A 6,119-nucleotide genomic window follows, 5' to 3' on the forward strand; every position below is an offset into this window, starting at 1 on the left:
CGATGGAGCCACCAAAAAAAATTCTGTGACGGGTGCACTGAATTCCAGTTTGTATCCATTCCTCATCACGTCTAGTACCCATTGGTCTGAAGTTATCTTGACCCACTCTGGGAGAAACAGAGAAAGGTGCCCCCCTATCTGCTGTGCCCCAGACTAGGCCAGTGTCCGATCCTAGGGCCAAGGACCCCTCCTGAGTATCATGAGAGATCCTTCTCTTATTAAGAGCTGCCCCATCATCCGTCAGGGGCCCCAAGATATCGTTCTGGGTTCCAAGAACTGACAAGGGTCCAGAGGAGAGACCTGAGGAAGAAAGGGGGGGGGGAGAACCCGCTTCATCACAAATACCTGATGCATCAATAAAACAAATTCTGGAGAAAAAAATTCCCCCGGGGCCACGGGAACCGCAGGCCTGGGTCCTGTCCGCATTTCTGACCCCCCCCCCCCCCCCCCCCCCAATAATGAAGGAGAAGGCGGGAGAGCAAGAAGCGCTACTGGAACTGCTTCAGTAGCGCTAGGCAAAATGACGCGCAAACCAAGCGCCTCAGCACGGGAAAACGCCATCTCCCCGATGGAGAAAGAGCCCACTGCCCCAGGTACCTCAGTGCTGCAAATTCCCGCTGCCGAACACCACTTCCCACAGCGGGAACAGCGTTTTACCATTTCCGCCGCCATGCTGCCCCACCAAGAGGAAAATAACTCGAAGCCAGCACTTACCAGCTGATCCCCCCTGCAGCGTTGAATCGGGCAGCAGGAGCCAAGGGAAACCGCTCTGGCTCTAATAGCAGCAGAAGTCAGGCAGACAGAAGCAATTCTCCTCAGCTCTCAACAAATTTCTCTTTTTTTTTTTTTTAATAAATTCTATGGGTCTCTTTTTTTTTTTTTTTTTTTTTAGTGAGGAGGGCAGGAGAGAGCAAAACAAGAGAGAATTGAAGCCTGTCAGCAGAGAGTACAGGGTGAGGCAGGGACCTTGCAGTAAGGTATACCTCCAAAGCTGACACCCTCAGTCAGACACCCCTTCCCAGCTCAACTGGCCAGCAGCCCAGGAGCACTCTCAGTGGCCTTGAATCCAGGAGCTGGAGAGAAGCTTTCCATCCACCTGCTGGAGATAGAGGTATACTAAGGGATACAGGAGCTGGCCGTTTGCTTTACTCCCAAGAGTTCTGTTATCTCTATCTCCACCCGCTACAATTAATAAGCGGGTTAGAGTTAAACTTTCTAATGGTCACATTAACTATATTATGCTATACTCTGCGTGACCTTTCAATTCTTTTAATGACACAACATAATCCATTTATACAATACACATAATACATTATATGCATTTTTCCATTATTTATTCACACCATACCAGGATACCATCTCAGATGGAATTCCGCATAACATGTTCACTGGCATACCCAATGAATCAAGAGATTCCCAGTTACATTAATTTCTACAGCTGTTCCCACCTTCCTAATAGCTGATCTTATTTGAACAGCTCAGACAAATGTCCAAATAGTTAACACATCATCTCATAAATCTTATATCCACATCGAGATTCTGTCCATCCGCTGTTAATTCCTTTTATCAAACATCCAGAAATCGCATAGAGATGAATCCACATCGGTTTAAATGTGGCTGACAAACTCAGTCTTTACATTTGTATACAACGGAGTTCCACTTCTGGTATCCTTACTACTTCCATATATTTATCTCATTTGTAGATCTCAACACAGGCCATGTTTCATATTTACTTCCTCAGGAGATCCAGCCACATTAGAGCACCGAGCACACCATACGGAATCTCAGCAGAGAACGTGACGACATCACGATAACTTGAATCCACCTGCTGGTAGATGGACATAACCCCATCAGTTCCTGGATTCATCTGCTGTTTGTGACAAGGAAGTGTATTTATATGGTATGTTCACTTTTCTACAAAGGAGAAGAGACAGCAGCTTTCGTATGGTTTCTCCTGTTGAAGAGATTGTCTTCATGTTTAATAAAATGGTGTGGTAACCATGTTAGTCCAGTGGCGAAGTCAGAGTCACCTCTGGTCCACCACTCATGAAGCAGGAAAAAGGTGTACCAGCCAGCCATCGAGAAGAAGGTAGCCTCCCCCCCCCCCCCCAACCATCACCCCAGGTGAGAAGCTTTAGAAGATTTGGGCATCTGACAAAATCAGTGCTATATAACCCTTTCCCTGTAACCTGCATAACAAAAGACTGCACACTAGCCACGTCTGTGTAAAAGCTGAACTTAAACTGCTGCCCCACTGTGCTTTTCTGAAGCTTCTTGGGAGCTGAAGAACTTTTTTTTTTTTTTTTTGTCAGGGCATCCATCTTGGGGGCGAAAGTGTACAACCTCTCTAAAGAGCTTTGTGAAGTGGATGATGATTTGGGGCCACTGCTATAATCTCCAAAATGGGGTCAAGGCATCAATGTCTCCTAGGGGCTGATGCTCAAAACTAATACCAACATTAAAATGCGGTTAGTGCCTGATTTTCATGTACATTATTGTGTGCAAAGGAGGAGATTCTATATATTGCGCCTAGCATTTAGCACCTAAATCTAAACGTATTCCATAACAATGTGCGTAACTTAATTGGCTTAACAAGCCAAACAGCGTTAATATCACTTAAGCAATAATGAGCACTAATTGGCAATAATTAAGAATTTACACATGTAACTCACTAAGCGTATTGTGTAATGAACTGCGCCTAAATTCTAAAGTGCGCAGTTTAGAGGCATGGCTATGGGAGTTTTATGGGCGTTCCCAAATTTAAGCACGTTATTATAGACTATGGACTAGTCTATGTAAATCTACGCGCATGGATTTACGCCACGCTTTCGTTGCTGTAAATGGATGCACATTTTAAGGCGCTGGGACATCAATTAAGTGTATTCTACATACTGCACCTAAATGTTATAGAATACACTTAGGTGAAAATGATTTTCGTGTGGACTTTCCAGGCGCCATATAATCGCCCCCAAAATGCTCAAAGGGCTTGAGCATGAGAGTTAACATGTACACTAAAGATCACACTGAAAAATGCATTTAAAAGGATGCAAATGAAGTCACTTAGTATTCCTTCCCAAACAACTGAAGGAAAGAAAGAATGGCCAACAATGCCGAAACTTTACTGTCAGGTCAGGGGCACTGTAGAAGGTTTTCAGAATAAGATTTCATGTCAAGTTTTTATCTTCTTGCCCAAGTTTGAGCACTGCCTGACCAAAACAAAAAGTGAAAGCATGCATTGATGCCTGAGCCTTTCAAAAATTTAAAGTGCAAACAATTTTTGAAAGAGTCATTTAAGAGCGCAAACAGCGCCAATGTGTGGATCCTCAGGAGCTTAGCCGAGATTGGATAACAGAGCCGGTAGTGGGAGGCAGGGCTGGTGGTTGGGAGGCAGGGATAGTGCTGGGCAGACTTGTATGGTCTGTGCCAGAGCCGATGGTGGGAGGCAGGGATAGTGCTGGGCAGACTTGTACGGTCTGTGCCCTAAAAAAGACAGGTACAAATCAAGGTAAGGTATACACAAAAAAGTGGCACATTTCTTGGGCAGACTGGATGGACCGTGCAGGTCTTTTTCTGCCGTCATCTACTACTACTATTATTTAGCATTTCTATAGCGCTACAAGGCGTACGCAGCGCTGCACAAACATAGAAGAAAGACAGTCCCTGCTCAAAGAGCTTACAATCTAATAGACAAAAAATAAATAAAGTAAGCAAATCAAATCAATTAATGTGAACGGGAAGGAAGAGAGGAGGGTAGGTGGAGGCGAGTGGTTACAAGTGGTTACGAGTCAAAAGCAATGTTAAAGAGGCGGGCTTTTAGTCTAGATTTAAAGGTGGCCAAGGATGGGGCAAGACATAGGGGCTCAGGAAGTTTATTCCAGGCGTAGGGTGCAGCGAGACAGAAGGTGCGAAGTCTGGAGTTGGCAGTAGTGGAGAAGGGAACAGATAAGAATGATTTATCCATGGAGCGGAGTGCACGGGAAGGGGTGTAGGGAAGGACGAGTGTGGAGAGATACTGGGGAGCAGCAGAGTGAGTACATTTATAGGTTAGTAGAAGAAGTTTAAACAGGATGTGAAAACGGATAGGGAGCCAGTGAAGGGTCTTGAGGAGAGGGGTAGTACGAGTAAAGCGACCCTGGCGGAAGATGAGATGGGCAGCAGAGTTTTGAACCGACTGGAGAGGGGAGAGGTGACTAAGTGGGAGGCCAGCAAGAAGCAGATTGCAGTAGTCTAAACAAGAGGTGACAAGGGTGTGGATGAGGGTTTTGGTAGAGTGCTCGGAAAGAAAGGGGCGGATTTTACGGATGTTGTAAAGAAAGAAAAGACAGGTCTTGGCAATCTGTTGGATATGAGCAGAGAAGGAGAGAGAAGAGTCAAAGATGACCCCAAGGTTTCAAGCTGAGGAGACAGGGAGAATGAGAGAGCCATCAACAGAAATAGAAAACGGGGGGGGGGGGGGGGGGGGATGAGAAGCTCAGTTTTGGTCATATTTAATTTCAGGTGGCTTTGAGACATCCAGACAGCAATGTCAGACAAGCACGCTGAAACTTTGGTTTGGATGCAAGGTGAAATATCAGGGATAGAAAGGTAGATTTGGGAGTCATCAGCATAGAGATGGTAGGAAAAGCCATGGGATGAGATTAATGAACCAAGGGAAGAAGTGTAAATACTACTACTACTATTTAGCATTTCTATAGCGCTACAAGGCGTACGCAGCGCTGCACAAAAGAGGAGGGGACCAAGAACAGAACACTGAGGTACGCCGACAGGCAGAGGGATAGAAGTAGAAGAGGATCCACCAGAGTAAACACTAAAAGTGTGCTTGCACTTCCAGGTTTGTCTAGGCATGTGCATAACAGCCATGTTTAATGCAAACCCTTTGTTCACATGTACTAGGCACAATCCTCTCCTTGCTTTTGTTTTTTTAGCACCAATTAACAGCATATATCCTGTGCATAAGATATGTTTTGAGCATCGCTTAGGTATTTTTCTGTGCTGTTGCACTATGGGCTTTTATATTGCTCGCTTTAGCGCTCAGCTTTGAGCATCAGCCTACTAGTGCGGCAAGACACTGAACAAACTGCTACACCCTCCAGTACCTCTCCCTCTTTTTCTCAAACCAAAATCCCCAGCCCCAATATAGCATCTCTCCCTCATTCTCAAACTCCCCACCATGTCCCACCTTCCAAATAGAGAGCTGTGCAAAGACAGAAATTTCACTCAGTCCCTCCAGGCCCCACAAGTGATCTCCTTCATCCCCACCTGTATCCATAGCCTTCGGAAGTAGTTATTTCATTTAATTATGTTAATGAAATACATTAGAGGCTCTGGCAAGAGACCCATTTACGATGCATTTTTCCCAATTAATATTTCCAAATAAGCAAAAGCCCTTTATTAATTTGGAAATATTAACTGGGAACAATACCTACTTTGTAAAATGCATCTCTGCCAGAGCCTCTAATGTAGTCTGTACACCTTATGGTTCGATCTGTTTCTACCTGAAGAATAACGTTTGCACTACTTTTATTTATTTTGTTACATTTGTACCTACTTTGAACCACACATTGAACTTGTGTTTGCTCTAATTGGCTGCATTTTCCACTACATCAAAATATTGAAGTTTTCGTGAAAGCAAGGCAGATCATATGTAAAAAGAAAGTAAATTTAAGAGAAACGTGGAAGAAAAATTAAGACATTGCATAACACAACTGCTTAAGGAGAACATACCTTGAACCACCAGAAAACGAAGGGGGAAATTCATCAAAGTGTTATGGCTTTAACGCACATTAAGGGGATCAGAACGTGGGCTTTTACCACGCGTTACGGCCATAACGCTGCAGTTAGCACAGGTTCCCCTCAACTATAATCTGCGCAAGAAAAATAAACAGGACTGTAGTACAAGTTCTAGTAACACCCAAGTCCTCGCTTCAATAATTCGGCCCAGGTGAAGCTGATGACACAAGGACTAATAACGACCGGCGCGTAGCTATGGCAACCTCCACGTGTAGCGTAGCAATCTGGCTGCACGTGAAAGACATCACACGCATGCCGCATGCGCCACCAGTAGAAGATCAGGTGACCTCTGATGGTGCTGGGCTGCTGGCACGTGGAAGTGTCAGTGC

The sequence above is a fragment of the Microcaecilia unicolor genome, chromosome 8 (assembly GCF_901765095.1).
Source record: "Microcaecilia unicolor chromosome 8, aMicUni1.1, whole genome shotgun sequence".
NCBI lineage: Eukaryota > Metazoa > Chordata > Amphibia > Gymnophiona > Siphonopidae > Microcaecilia > Microcaecilia unicolor.